Source organism: Eumetopias jubatus, unplaced genomic scaffold (genome assembly GCF_037043125.1).
Source record: "Eumetopias jubatus isolate StellerSeaLion01/CBP00866 unplaced genomic scaffold, mEumJub1_p1.0 scaffold_4, whole genome shotgun sequence".
Taxonomy (NCBI): domain Eukaryota; kingdom Metazoa; phylum Chordata; class Mammalia; order Carnivora; family Otariidae; genus Eumetopias; species Eumetopias jubatus.
The window spans coordinates 48,046,635-48,063,122 of NW_028274810.1; the positions used below are offsets into that span (position 1 = coordinate 48,046,635).

General features: G+C 35.2%; 1 protein-coding gene across 2 annotated transcripts in view; it reads left to right on the forward strand.

Moving 5' to 3' along the window:
• NEGR1 (neuronal growth regulator 1) overlaps nt 1-16,488 on the forward strand; it is an 851,501-nt gene that overhangs the window by 324,657 nt on the left and 510,356 nt on the right. The gene's annotated exons all lie outside the window — the stretch shown is intronic.

A 16,488-nucleotide genomic window follows, 5' to 3' on the forward strand; every position in this document is an offset into this window, starting at 1 on the left:
ATTTTCTCTCCTTTCTTAGCATATTAGTTATACTTCTTATTTTATTTTTTAGGCTGCCTTAGAATTTGCCATGCACATTTTCAGTTAATTCGAATCCACATTCAAGTAACACTATACCACTTTTCAGATAGTGTACCATATAATAAAATAATGCTAACACCTTCCTCCTATCCCTTGTATCATTGATGCTATTCACATATATATCAACATACGTATAACATTGTTGCTATTATTTTTACCAAACTATTATGTGTTAGATTAATGAAGAATAAAATAAAAGTTTTTGTCTTACAATTATTCATTCCTTCTTTTATGCTCTCTCTTTCTTCATGAAAATTTACATCTGACCCTCATTTTCCTTCTCTGTAAAGAACTTTTTATTTTAACAATTATTACAAGGTAGATCTGACAACAAATTACCTCAGTTTTGTTGTTGTGGGAAATCTATTTCTCCTTCACTTTTGGAGGTCAATTTCACAGGCCAAAGAATTCTAGGTTGATGATTTTTTTCTCTCAGCACTTCAAATATTTCACTCCACTTTCTCCTTAATTGCATGGTTTCTGAGAAAAAGTCAGCTGTACTCTTATTATTATTCCTCTATTCATAGGGCGTTTTTGTTTATTTGTTTGTTTTGTTTGTTTTCCTCCTCTGGCTCCTTTCAGGACATTTTCTTTATCTTTGATTTTCTGCAGTTTGAAAATGATATGCCAAGCTATAGGTTTGTTTTATTTTGTTGTTTTTGCTTTGTTTTGTTTTTGTATTGTTTTTCTTTTTGTTTTTGCATTATCCCGTTTGGTGTTCTCTAAACTCCCTGGATCTGTGGTTTGGTGCCTGACATTGATTTGGGGAAATCTCAATTATTATATTTCAAAGTCTTCTTCTTTGTTTCTCTTTCTTCTCCTTTTGGTATACCCATGGTTTATATTATACCTTTTGTAGTTGTCTTGTGGGCACTCAGATATGCTGCTCTGTCTTTATCAGTTTTGTTCTGTTTGCTTTTCATTTTTAGAGGTTTCTATTACTATATCTTCAAGCTCAGATGTTCTTCCCTCAGCCATGTCCAATTTACTAATGAGCCTATCAAAATGATTCTTCATTTCTGTTACAGTTCTTGTTGTTGTTGTTGTATTTTTTTTAATCTCTAGCATTTCTATTTAGTTCTTTCTTAGGATTTCTTTCTCTCAGCTTATGTTGCCTATCTGATCTTGCATGTTATCTACTTTATCCATTATGGCCCTGAGGATATTAATCAGTGTTGTTTTAAATCCCCCCTCTGGTAGTTCTAATATCACTGCTATATTTGGGTCTGATGCTTGTTCTGTCTCTTTAAGTAGTTTGTTGTTGTTATTGTTTGTTTGTTTATTTGTCTTTTAGTATTTCTCATATTTTTTTTTTCTTGGTAGCCAAACATGATGTAATGAGTGAAAGGAACTGCTCTAAATAGGCTTTTAGAAATGTGGTGGTAAGGTATGGAGGGTGGCGGGGAGCGTTCTATAGTCCTTTGATTAGGCCTCAGTTTTTTATTGACCCTATGTCTTTGGACTGTGAACTTCACAAATGTTTGTCAGTATCTCCTTCCCATCCTCAGTTAGGTGGTATAAAATATCTAGAGTGATGTGGGATTATTTATTTTCTCCCAAATAGAAAGCTAGAGCAGGCTGGAATAGAGTACTTCCTTTCTCCTTCATCAAAGCCTAGGGCTGATTGGTTGGCATTTCTGTTTCTCCAGATCAGTTAGGCTCTGATAAAACCCCAGGGAGGCTAGGCTCTGGTTAAATAAAATGGAACAGCAAAGTGCTCTGGTATATTTCACAATGGTTCCTTTACCTCTCTCCCTGTTAGAATCGTGAGGGGATTTTCTTCACTATTACCAGAAAAAACTGGTTGAGCACCTAGAGATAAAGCTCACAAAAGTATGGGGGTGTTCTTATGACTGAGTCCTCAAATTTTTTACTCTCAGACTGTCCACACTGAGCCACCAGCAATTTGTCAGTTGCTGTTTCAGTTTTCCCACCTTGGTACAGGTTTCCCCAGTGGTTTCCATCCTTGGGTTCCTGCTCTGCTGAGCTGTGATTCTTTGTATTTACCTATATGTCTCTCCAATTCTGGGGGAAGTGGTTTGCTCTTTGTCCTCACTTTCTTATAGATGCAAGGAAAATTGTTGATTTTTCAGTCTGTTCAGCTTTTTACTGCTTGTTGTGAGGGAGTGGCAACTTCCAAGTTCCTTACATGTGGAACTGAAGATGAGAGGTTATATCATAGCATTTTTATATATTTTTGAACAAGGAGATAATTGAATTTACCAATATCTATATTGGTAAATATAGATTTATTTATGCTATCTTAATTAAAAATAAGGATCACAAAAAAGTACTTTTGGAAAAAATTTTAAAACATAATAACTTTTGAGCCAATAGTTGATTTCTTGAAATGAAGTTTTAAAATTAATTTTCAGAAATAAAATCTTCCTCAGCAAAAGCCATTTTTATTTTGGCATGTACCTATTTATTTGTGTCCAAATAATAAGCAAACCTACTCAGAGAAGTCTAATAGAAAGTCAGTTTATGAGAAACTACATAAGGACTGTAGGGCAAAAGCAGAGTAATAAAAATAATTAAAATGTTAGCTTTGTTCATTTTCTCATTTTATTATAATTTGAGAAAAAATGATATAATTTATGTTTTAAAAGCTTACCCTTTCCTATATTTTTAGATCTGTTCACTCACCTCTGCAAGTGAATCTTGTAATAATTCAAGATGAGGCTTTGTGGGAAACACCATTGTTTAGTACTATAATTTAAAATTGTATTTATTGTGTTTCCATTTTCTAACCAAAAAGCTGCAACAAACTTATGTATACAATATATCTTAAAGTGAATAATCAACTGGGTAAGAAATATTACTGAAATCCTCTATATTCAATTCTGCCTCATAAATTATCCAAAAAAAAAAAGAAAGAAACAAAGGCATTGAAACATATATAGGGACTAGCTAAATATATAGTATCTATGGGATGACCCATAAAATTGTAGTTGTTTTGTAGATTTTGAAATCTGCTCTAGACAGACAAATACTAATACTGCCAGCCAGTGGAGAGTGACCTTTTTCACACATCAAAAAAGCAACATAAATGAAATTTAAGATACAGAGAGAAAAAATATAGCTGAAGTTAGATATGCCCAAGTTCTTCCTAAAGAGATATAAAATTAATGTAATATGGCAGAAGTATTTGTGAAGAAAGAGCATATAATGCAGAAGAGTTTGTTTTCGTTCACCTCTGTCTTTCTCTAATCTCTGTTTCTCTCTTTTCCTACACACATGTGCATACATACATGCATATTGGAGGTAGGGAAGGTGAATTATCTGTATCTTTAGGTATTTTACTTTGTAGATATAGGTGTTCCAGCTTGGTGTCTATTTATATACCTGCCATTTCTAATTTGAAAAGCTTTATAATACACCAGTAATAAATGCATTCATAACCACATCTTCTCTAATCACTACAGTGCCTGTACTGCTATTTGGCACTCATTAGCTGAAACTGCCATTCACCTATAATTTATGACTAGCATACAATTATGTGCTGGCTCTACTCCAAGTGATTACTACACTGTATGTTTTTCAGATAATGGCATGCAACACTCCAAGATAAATTGTACTGCAATGGATAGTTCATTTTTGTCATTTACTCTATTATTTTCCTTAAAACAATCTCAAGAGAATTATATTGAAATGTGAGTACCTTCTTAAAGTAAGATTATTGGGTCAATGCTGTTCCTACACAAAGAAGGGAGAACTGCATTTAGGGAAGGAAGCAGACTTAGTTTTAACAAATTCATTTGAAAATATTCTAATAAAAATGAAATGTGCAACTGTAAGGACAGAATTTGACAGATTTTTTCCTTAAAAGTATATGATCATATTTAGATTAAAGACTGACAAATGTATTTAGTAATTCTACAATAAAATTAAGTATTTTAATATTAAAGACCGTGGAGTATACCGATGGATAATTGAAAAAATTACAAATTATAAGTTGGGTACAATGCTTTACAAATCAAAATATTTTGAATCTTTTGAACACTTTCATTTTATTATGTATCTAGTATTTTCACAGTAGTCATAAGAGCTAACATTAATTATTTACTCCATGTCAAGCAAAGTACTGCTTTCAGTATTGTACAGATACAATCTCATATAATTCACATAGCAACCTGTAAGTTAATTATTACTATCCTAAATTTACAAAGAAAGAAATGAGACACAAAAAGGTTAGGTAGCTTATCCAAGAGCACACCAAGAGCGCATGGTTGTATTCATTTTCTAGGGCTGCCATAGCAAAGTACCACAAGCTGGGTTTCTTGGAAAACAAAACAAACCCAGGTATGTATTATTCTGTCAGAGCTATGGAGGTTAGAATTCTGAATTCTAAGTGCTGATACGATCAAGCTACCTCTGAGGGCTGTAGGTAAGAATCTTTCTTTGCCTCTCTCAGCTTCTGATGGCCCCAGGTACTCCTTGGCTTATGGCAGCATATTCAAATCTCTACCTCCTCCTTCACATGTCCTTCCTTATGTGTCTTTCTGTGTTCTCTCCTTTCCTCATAAGGACACCAGTTATTGGATATAGCCCCCCCACCGCCCAAGTCTAGGAGGATTTCATCTTAAGATCCTTAACTATTTGTATCTACAGAGACTCTATTTCCAAATAAGGTCACATTCTGAAATTCTGAGTGGAATTGAATTGTGTGTGTTGTGTGTGTGGGGGGCTCTATTTACTCCACTTCAATGGTAAAACTGGAGGGTCTATTCAAATACAAATATACCCTAGAGTCTGTTCCCTTAAATATGTGTGATTGTTGCAGGTTCTGTACTTAAAACATTTCATTTAATAACCATTCCAAATATCTGGGTAATGTTCTCTCTTTTTTACATGTAAAAATGCCCAAGGTCATGTGTCACAGAGCAGCATCATTTAAATTCAGAGTGAATATTCTGAAACAAAATTGTGCTGTTATTCTGCTTAAACATGTGTTTATACATCCCTGTAATCTTTAGAATAAAGACCAAATTCCTTGAAGTAATTTTTAGGCTCCACTAGGATCTGGCCCCTGCCTCCTTCAGCTCATATCTGCTTCTCCCCTCCCAAACACTAGTCATCCTTACCTCCAAGCTTTCTCCAGCCTTGTTCTCTCTGCATATAAAACTTTCTGCCACCCTTTTGCTTCTGCCTACTCAGTAGGTCTCATTTGACCACTTCTGTTGGGCTTTCCCTTCCAATAACCTAAGGTAGGGTTGGTGAAACTCCTGTGGGCTCCCATAGTAATCTAGGCAGCACCTACCCTACTAGCCATTGTGCCTTGCTATGATCACTTGTTTAGGGGGTGTGGAAGTTTGTGAGAGCAAAGCTCACAACTGTATATTCTCAGCTGCATTTTTCAGTATCTCAGTAACTGACACTCAAAAGTATGGTGAAAGAATATGTGAGTATAATGAATGAAAAAGTGAAGACAGAGTATGTTTATGCATGGGATAAAGCAGGGGCAGAAAACTGCCTAGTAATTCATGACTCACTGTCTTCATTTTGTTCCAAAAAGGTTTATTCTGATTTCTTGGTGCCCTGCTCCTCAAGAAGGAAACACATTTGGGCTTCCAGTGAGCAACTATCAAACAGTGTGTCTGTAGTGTCATTTACTCCTGTCTTTCTTCATGAGTCTTGGACTTCCTAATCATCCTCTAAGAATTCAGATAGAATACTTAACATTTCTTATTCCATTTGCCTCCACTTCAGTGGTAAGTGTTGAAATACAGTGACAAAAGTGTGGAGGCAAGTAATGATATTAATGACAGGAGAGTCATGACTGAAAAGGCAATTGAGATAGTTGCTTGCCCATAGCCCTGCCTGCATCCTGGGGTTTCACAAAACCTAAACTCAACCGCGTGCTTCCTAATGCATTCACCAAAGTTACATGGTGACAGAAGCAGGGCAATGCTATGTAACAGAATTTCAACTGAAGAAACTCAAGTGTTACAATATGATGATGTATATATACCACCTGCAGTATTAGATGCGTGGTGCAGTCACCCAGCATGGCAGCTCTCATTTAGAATTCATGCAAAACATTTTACTGGGAAACTACCTTTCCTACAGCACAGTGTACACCATTTTGAAAAAAACGTGGTATGCACAGCTCAGAAAGCATTTTTCCATGAGAAAAACATTACCGCTCACAACACGGTCTCTGATCAATTTATTTCTTGCCAATAATAATAATAATAAATGCCAACATGTAGAGTGTCTGAAGATCTAATGTGCAATTTTGTGTGTAATGCAACCTAGATGTTTCCAATTAGAAAATGGATCAGATTTAGAGAGGGTCAACCTACTCTTTCCAAAAAAATGCTTTTAGAACATTCAGTCTTTATTTAGCAGTTTACTTTGTAAACTTTTTCTATGCCAAACTTGATAAATCTTTCTACCTAATTGCATTGTTATGCACAAGAAGGATTATTCTGCATCTAATGAAGAGTGGGAATTTATGAACTGAATGTCAGTTCCATAAGATTTTTATGTGTTCTTTTCATTGGTATATCCTGTGTCTAAAACTGGTCCATAAAAGGTACTCAATAAATATTTAAATAAATACACATATATAGAGATGAAATGTATTATGGCTTTAACTCATTCACTGACCACCACAAATCAGATATCCCAATGTCCCTTTTTTAAAATCCTTCATTTTTCATATCTACTTCAGAAGCTATTATTCACCATTTTAACCTAACATTATATATATTACTGGGGTGTTGTGTCACACATTAATTGAGGATTGAATCACTTCAGAAGTTTTTGTTTCAGTGAAGGATTGAAATGAAAGGTCTAAGTGATACTTCCTCATTTCCTTCTCCTAGTGCAACTTGTATTTTTTCTTATACAAATTTAGTTTCTAAAGGGAAAGTTGATAAAGCTGCAGAGTTGTTAGAGCAGATAGTTGAAGTGATTGTTGGCAGGCTGAAGAGTGAAAGTGGTATCCTTTAAAACATAATTGTTTAAAACCTAACAATCTGAGGGGCACCTGGGTGGCTCAGTCAGTTAAGCTTCTGCCTTCAACTCAGGTCATGGTTCAGGGATTGAGTCCCAAATTGTGCTCCCTGCTCAGCGGGACGTCTGCTTCTCCCTTTGCCCTTCACCCTGCTCTCATTCTCTCTCTCTCAAATAAATAAAATCTTAAAAAATAAATAAGTAAAACATGACAATCTGAGAAATTAGCTTGGCTTCCTTAATGTGGTTCTCGATAGTTACAAAGATGTGTAGTCTGGCTATTTTTCAAGTCTTCTCTGCCGCCAATCACATACATTACTTTAAAATGGTTTCCTACTTCAGCACATGAATCTTTGAGTAAAATACAAAATTAGTATGTAATTTAGAGGATAGTGAATACAATCAACCTTTGCAACCACTTCTCTTCCAGTCACATGATTTTTAAGAAAATAATATAATGTACCTGCAAATATTTGCTTCATCTACTTTATGAAGATATGTAGGCACCTATGGATTATTTACATTTGAAGTAAAAGATGTAAAGGAAGAGAAATAATGGCTAGTACTATACTGTGGATGTTATGTATGTATTTCATTTTTTGCCTCTTTTGGAATTTACCAAGCCACGGTTGTTAATCATATGGATATACTCTTCATTTTTATATGTATATTTTTTCATTGTTTATATGTATATTTATGATGGCAGATGACCTAGCTTTGAGATAAAACTCTAAATTTAAAAAATTATAATAATGTATGATATCCAGTTTTTCAACTTATCCATGTCATTGAAAGACTCCCTAGTAAGATATCATATTTCTTTAAAATTCAAACTTAATGATTTCTCCCTCCTCACAAAGGCTGTGGTGATATAAAATTTATATGCACCATTGTCTGGGAGTACTGCAGAAGAAAAATTATCAGTGCTTTGGATAATGGTTGAATTGAATTGCTCTGTTTTCTTTCCTGGTATGCTTACTATGAGTAGGAACACCCAACACAAACTCTTCTCACCGACATAATCTATTTATTACAGAGTTGTGGCATTTATTTAAATTTTGCAAGTATAATATCAATTCTTCATTCATTATTTTTTCATAAGTGCATCCTAGTATAATAATCCTCTGCTCTCTGCTCTCATGTTTTTGTCAGAACCTATTACATCAGTAAAGAAATCTTTGTTTTTTTTCTTAGCTTTGAACATACTCAGAGCTCATTTAGGTTTTCTAAAACTGAAACAAATGCAGCTAATTATTCCTTGACCTGTATTAACAACCCAGCTGGTGGAGCCCAAATTTAGCCTACTGAATATAGAATTATAATAAAATTGACTTGCACCCTTCTTGCAAGTTGTGAGCATGTTAAATATTATGAAGAATTTTAAAAGCTGCTTGTTTTTTTGTTCCTTAGATGTGATCAACTACTTTTCTATGGTCTCAAACCGTATGTTGCTTTTTAACTCCTTTAATATCTGTTTCTCTGCCACAGAGCAGAAAATCAGAGGGGAGAAGTTACCATCTGCATTGGCTGTCATCACTTGCAGGAATTTTTGACTTGTCTGCTGAAGTGATTGAGGCAGGGTTGATTTGCAGATGCTTTTGTTTCACTGAAAACTCAGTGTGTGAGATATTGTATGCACTTCAACTCTTCAGAAAGCCGTTTAATTCTTTTAAATAAGTTACTAACAAATAGAAGCTTAATCATTTGCAAAAACTGTTGGAAAACCAAGTATAAGGCATATTTCAAAACAAGCTTTTGAGGAATTTTGCAGAGAGTAGGTATAGGAAAAGGAGAATATAGCTCAAATATATATGGGCAGCCTTAAGTAGCCATCTATTCAGTTTGCTTGAAGGAACACTTGGATTTATTCCCCTTTTTGTCATATTATGTGAAATTTTAATACTTAAGACATTTTTTCATTCATGCACATATTCTTTCAAAATGGTGGCTTTAGACAAAGGGCATGAGTTAATTATTTAATATTTAAAGCCTTAATGTGGGTAAGCTTGCCAGGTTAACAGGTGTCATTTGAAGAAGTTTTGTGGTAATGAAATGAAAGGTAACTACTTTTGATGAGGTACTAACAATCATGAGGCATGATTATTTTTAAACTAAAAAAACCTGGACGTATATTTTTAAATTTGAGACTGTAACATCATTTCTGGAATCTACTAATATCCAGTATTAGTTGAATGCATGAGGTGAATTATTGAACTTTTGATGGCATAGTTACTAGCATTCTACATCAATATTTTGCAATTAATGAATGAATCAACAAATGCAATAATATAAGTATTCCTAGGTTGACCATTTTTATCACATGGCATACTACAGAAGCCCAGGAAAACATTGATGGTGTTATAACCTCTTACTCTCCAACCATGCTAAATGAATATTGCTTTTTTTTAATGTATTATCAGGATCAAATGAACCTGATGTCTATGGGGGTGAGAAAAATTAACCTCTCAAAACAGTTTCCAGGTGATTTGGATCTGAGTTCAATATTTATTTCCCAAATGTAGCTTTCTAAATGCTAATTTATTATATTGGATTCTATTTGGAAGGTTAATATATTCTTAATAAAAAATGAATCTTTACATTAAACATAGGAAATATGTAAAATCCCATTACAAGAGAGAATGGGTATATGGACAACCTATGTTTTCTTTAACACTTCTCCATGAATAAATAAAGCTCATCGGGCTGATGCTCACCAAACTTCCAGTCAAAGTGTAGATCCTAGGGCTAGGATGTATCATCAGTCAGGAAGCTTAAGGGAAATCAGACATCCTTTTAGAAGTTAAGAAAGAGTCTCCAAAGCACATTCCCAAAGGATATTTTCAGATCAGAATGTCTCTCCAAAAGCAAAATGTTGGGGCAGTTCTACAATTAAATTAGTTTTGGAAACACTGTAATACTTTATTTCTCATGGAAGATTTAGAATGCACATTGGCAAGGCCACTACATTACACAAATCCAGTAATATTTACATCATAGATTATGAAGAATTGACTAAGTGGCCATATGTGGAGAGTAACTTTGTCTAAAGAGAAGCATTTATAATACATTCAGTTGCGGGCAGCAGAAAACCTCACTAAAGTTGATTAAATCATACAGACATGCAGTGTCTTTCTTAAGATAGGAAATATGTGATTCTGGGTTTTGTTCAGTGGATCAATGATGCCATACCTATGCTTCAGGTCAGAGTTTCTAAAATTCCTTTGGCCCTAGCTTTTTGTTCACAAGATAGCCACCACTACTTCCAGCATCAAGCCTCAAGTCTTCATATGCAAATTTTTAAAGCAGGAGGCAATGATGACCAGAACATTGGGAAATAACTTTCCGAGTGACCCTTGATTATTTTGTCAGGGACAGAAAATATTTACCAGAACTTCTTCATTGAGTCTGAGTCTGGTTTTATTGGCCAGAACTTAGATACAAGCCTACTGCTAAACCAGTAACTAGCAAAGAGAATAGGATTACCATGCTTGCTTTAGACCAATTATTGCTCACCATCTAGGGCTGTTGGGTAGACAACTAACAATGTCCACTGCATCCAGTATTTCCTCAAATTGAACCCTCTTTCATAAACTCCCAATTACTAAACATACTTTATAGAATATTCCGTTTTCTTGGGATTATGTGTAAATGCAATAGATAAATATTATTTCTTTATATTTTTACAAATATAAAACAGTCTTTCAGTGATCTAGCCATCAATTACTGCATTACAAACCACCCCAAACATAGTGGCATAAAATAGCAGCCATTTTATTTTGCCAAAAGATTCTGTGGATTATGAATCCAGGCAAGGCATAATGAGACTGGCTTATGTCTGCTCAGCAATGTCTGGGGCCTCAACTGGGAAGAATTGAATGGCTTGTAGTGACTTGAATGACTGGAAGCTAGAATTATTTGGAGGCCTCTCATATCTGGTACCTCTATTGGTAGGATTCAAAGTCTGAGCTCAGTTAGGACTGTTGATCAGATCATTTATACATGACCTTCCCCTGACAACTGGGTTAAAAAAAAAAAAGGCTAAGAGAAATAATTTGGAAAGTGAGCATTATAAAACAACAAAGTAGAATCCATATGGCTTTCTTTGTTCTAGCTCAGATTTCCTGTCTCATCATTTTCACCACATTGTATTGGTTAGGAGCTAATCACTAAGGCTAGCCAAGATTTAAGATAAGGGAACATAGACTCCACCGTTCCATCAAGAAAGTCTTAATGCAGAAGAGTATGTGGGCTTCAAGCTGTTTTGGCCATCTTTGGAAAATACAGTCTGCCAAAAATATTGAGGTAGAATTGGTAATGGCATTACGATTGATCATATTTAAAATTTTTCAGGAGTAACCTTTACACAATCTGAACTTCCAGTTCAAGGTATATTTTAAGGAGAGAATAATGGAATGCTACCCCTCGTCATATTGATGTTTAATAAATCTGCATGTAGGATGGAGTCTGATGTAATGAGGAACCATCATTCCTGAACAACACGGCTGTATAAATCACCAGAGAGATTTATGTTACATTGTTTTGTGGATTCAGTTCATACTTACTACATCACAAATTCTGGTGATAAATTTCCACAAGTAATGGATTTGTGTAACAAATCTAGTGTGGTTCAAAAAAGAGGAAGTTATGACTAAATAAGCTTAATAAATAGGATTATCTTTGGGGGATTTTCAGAAAAAAAAATTTTGTATCTCCAGACCCAGTCACAGAAGCTCTAATTATATTGGCTTACAATACAGTCTTTCTCTCTACATTTTATATATTTATAGTTTTTAGTATAAATATTTTGAGTATATATTAAGAGTATACACAATAAATATATATAAAATATCCCCACCAACGTATATAAAATATTTCCACCAATACAGGGTTGGATTGGATTTTTTTTAATATTGAAAATAAAAACATTTAATATCTCTTAAAAGGCAACCACGCTGCTTTGTCTCCGGTAGGGAAGGGGCGTCACGGGGGAGCTCCCACCGGAGGGACTCTGGCTGCCCAGAGCCAGGTGCTGCTGGTGACTGCGGCGCTGGGCGGGGCGAACGGTGGCCAGAGCAGGGGCTGTGAGAGGGGGAGAGGGGTGCTGCAGGCAGGGGGCGCCGCCCTAGGCCAGAGCCTTGCAGAAGGTGCTCCAGGCCTGGAAGCAGCGGGTGAAGGCGTGCTGCTCATTGCTCTTGCCGACCAGGTACAGGCGGCTGGGCTGCTGGTGCTCTTTGGATCGCATGTGCTGGATGTACACCTGGCAGGCCTTCAGACTCAGTTTGATCTCCACCTGGCTTGTCTGGGTCCCCACCCACATGTAGACCTCATGGCCATTGTCCAGCAGCATGGCAGGTCATCCTGGTAGAAGTCCGAGTATTAACTAACGCAACATTTGAGAAGGCAGTTTGGCAATATTAAAGATGCACATAGCCTTTGACTTAGTAATTCCACTTATATGAATTTATTCTTTAACTGTACCTACATTGTTAGCATTCAAAGGCTTTTCCAGAATTGGATTAGCAAAACATCTCCTGGAGGTAACTAACCAACCAATCTCCACCTAAAAGACATGAAGGTGAATAGTGCTCTGCATTGTCTCTGTAAAATTAGAATGATTTCTGATCAACTCTCAGAGCTAGTAGGCAGTTTTCCCTTTAGTACGCCCCTCGGTCTAATTAATGAATCATCTAGGGCTTCTTTTGTAATTAATCTGTGAGTAAAACTTCAAGCATTTAAAAGAAGGAGTATGTATCTACATACATGCATTATAGAAAGATAGATATTTTGTAAAGCCAAGCAAGCTAGTCATAGTATATTATGTATAGGATGATCTTACTTATGTTAACAGAAATTTGTAAATAGATATAGGTATAGAAAAATATTCTTGCTTATATAATTTCTGGAAACACATGCAAGACATAGTTAAGAATAACTTGGGGTAGTGATACTGGCAGTTTTGGGATAAGGAATAACCATTTCTGTATTATTTTTTAAAAAAATCATCAGCATTCATTATTTTCTTTGAGATTTTATTTATTTATCAGAGAGAGAGAGAGAGAGGGCACACAAGCAGGGGGAGTGGCAAGCAGAGGGAGAGGAAGAAGCAGGCTTCCCACTGAGCAAGGAAGCCCGATGCAGGACTCAATCCCAGGACCTTGGGATCTTGACCTGAGCAGAAGGCAGACGCTTAACCTACTGAGCCACCCAGGTGCCCCGGGCATTCATTGTTTTTTTAAAAACAAAAGGATATTATGTTTTTGTTCTTGTGTTTAAAATGCTACAGAAATAATTCTGATGTCTATCCAGAGTTGAGAACAACTGTCACTTATGTGATTCAGGTTTTTTTGCGGGGGAGGGGTGAGAATAAGGAAAAGAAAAAGTATAACTACAGAAAAATACTTGGGATATTTAGAAGGAATATAATAAGAGTCCAAGATTTTTTAACAGTGTATTCTGTGAGAGAAATCAATAGGAGACATTTTTTATTCTTCTAAATTAGCATTTGTAAATGCAATAATGAGCTATGCTTTAACATATCATTATCCAGGAGATAGGTGCATCTTCATTTGTAAAGGATTTTTAAGTATATTGAATAGAGCCAAGTAGGGCAGATTTTCATTATAAAGTGATATCATTATACCAATGATTGCAGGCTAATTCCCCACTTATACAATCTGACCACTGACCATGCTAGATCAAGAGGGTTTAATTTCCTTTATAAATGTTCATTGCTTGTTCATTTTACTTGAAAGCAACTAAAATGGTAGTTTAATAAGGGAAGAAATCATTTTTAAATGATTTTAAATGATTTAAATGTAAAAGCAAATGCTGTGGATTTTGTCACAATAATTATACACTTCCTTTTACCATCAGCCCCTGACGTGTCTGTGTAAAACCAAAAAGAAATCATGTTTTCTGATTTGTTTCCAATAACCTTTTAAATGATGCCCACAATTGTATTGACCTTTACTGCTGACAAGAGCACATTGGACTGTTGTCTTCAGGAAATAGGTTGTAGTAATAGATCCTTTCCTTCTGTCTTATCTGACATTTTGGCATTCATCACTTTTTAAGATTGTATTGCACTTCTTTTCATGAAAACGTGACTTTATACTTTTTTTTGGGAAAACATGACTTTATACTTGCCAACTGTCAAAGTTTGTTATTTCCCCCCATTTCCAAGAATTTCTTAAGAATAATAACAACATGGATATTAATAAAAATAGCATATTTAGATATTGCTCCCCAACTTAAGATTATTTCATTAATTCTTATGAAAACTGATGTCAGATTTATTATTCCAGTTTTACAAGTGAAAAAAAAATCGGAGCTCAGAGAAGTTATGTCACTTCCCCAGCTCACACTAGTAATAAGTGGCAAAATAGGGTCCCAAATAGGTCTGTTTGACCCCCATGTCTCCATACTTATCCACATTTTACTTATAAGGATAATATTTGCAAAGTTTTTTGCAGTTTACCAAGTATTTTTATAGATACCATCTCATCCACTCATAAGACAGCTCTAAAGCGTGTTGTTAATATTGAGATTTTTGCAGAAGTATAAAGTAAAGGATTGAGAAAAAAGGTGAGATACTCAAGAAGACAGAATTAATAAGTGACAGACCTGGAATTTGAACTCTGGCCTCTTGATACCGTGACTCTTTCCGTCATGTTTCACATGCCTTAATGTTTTTATACCCAATATATCACGTAATTTAATCCTCACTTCTACCTGTATGGTTGGTGAATTTGTAATCTTGATTTCATGGCTGAGAAAATCTGATGTTCTGGGAGGTTAAGTGACTAGAAATAGTAATGGTGGTGCCACGGGCTGCGCCTCACAACTACAAGCTCCAAAATCACTTCCCATATGAATGCCTCGTATTTAAGACTTATCCTCTTGGCATTTTACACAGGGAACAAAATTAGTGTTATCTGTAAGTGTAGAATTTCAGTTTGCCATTCTGCTTTTAAGCTAGAGACAAATAATGTTTAATAGAACATGTATCCGAGTTAATTCCGGCATTCTATCTCAAGAGATGGAAAGGGGAAATGATTGACTTAGAATCATACTCGAACGTTGGGGATAAAAGTACTAAATAATGAACACTGACTGGATTTGAGCATAGCCATCCGCTCACCCGTAACTAAAGTGCAGTTCAAATTGTGGACTCAGTAAGTATCTTAGTCCATATGACTGCTAAAACAAAAATGCCTTAGACTGGGTTGCTTGTAAAAAATAATTTTTCGTAGTGCTGAAGGTTGGGAAGTCCAAGATCAAAGTACTGGCAGATTTGGTGTTTGATGAAGGCCCGCTTCCTGGTCCATGGACAATTGTCTCTTTGCTGTGTCTTCCCATGGCAGAAGGGGTAAGCCAGCTCTCTGGGGACTCTTTTCTGAGGGCATTCATTCTACCTCCCTCATCTAATACCATAACATTGGGGATTAGGTTTCAACATAGGAATTTTAGGGAGATGTAAGCATTCAGTCTGTAGCAATACATGAGTGATGTTTCTTAGTGAGACTGAAGTATGATCAGGGAATTGCTTAGGCAATAAGAGAATATGATAAAATCCTCCCCCATGTGTGTTTGACAAAAGTCTAATATTTGGGCATTACTGTAATTTGCTTATGGAAAAGTTAGGAGTCATCAAATTATACAAGCCATGGAGTTAATAGTATACTAAATGATGCCTGAGGAAAATAAGCATAATTTTATTTTGTATTCTGGCATTTAAGGAATTTTGCCTCAACGGGGACATTTTTACATTTCTACAAAATATATAGTTCATTTTAATAAAAGGTAATTTTATAAGAGCTGTTTCCAGACTGAGGTGAATTTACTACTATGACCTAGGTAATAAAATTAACCAAAATTAGATTTCTGCTTATTTCTAACTCTGGGAAAAACAGAGCTTAATGATGGAACAAATGTTTAGCCCTGCGGATTAACTCAGAGCCTCCTAATGAGCCACTAATGTTCACGGGAATGCTGGACAGAGTTTAGGATGGATACAAGAAATGAAAGCGTAGTAACAGTAAAATAATTAATTTGAGAATCTGCGCTGGCCATTAAAAGTCCAACTTTAATAGGAAATAAAGGAAACTTACATTTTCATTTTATGCTATGATAATTTTCTGTTCAGTATAAAATCCCTATAAAATTATATGTAGTTGCTTTTTATCAGATTCAAATTTGTGTGACAATAAACCTTTCTTTAAGGGACCTACTTTATTAACAAATGCCTTCTTGTAACTTTGAACATAGAGTGTTAAAAAAAAGGTACAAAGAAACTAGTAATATTATTTGTAATAGGACAATTAGAAGAATATTTTTATTTAATATCCGAGGCCAAAAGAAGTTTCATAGGACAAACACAATGTCTTTTACATAGGAGGTGGTCAATAAATGTCAGTGAATTAATTTGATTGATCAAGATGTTTGAGA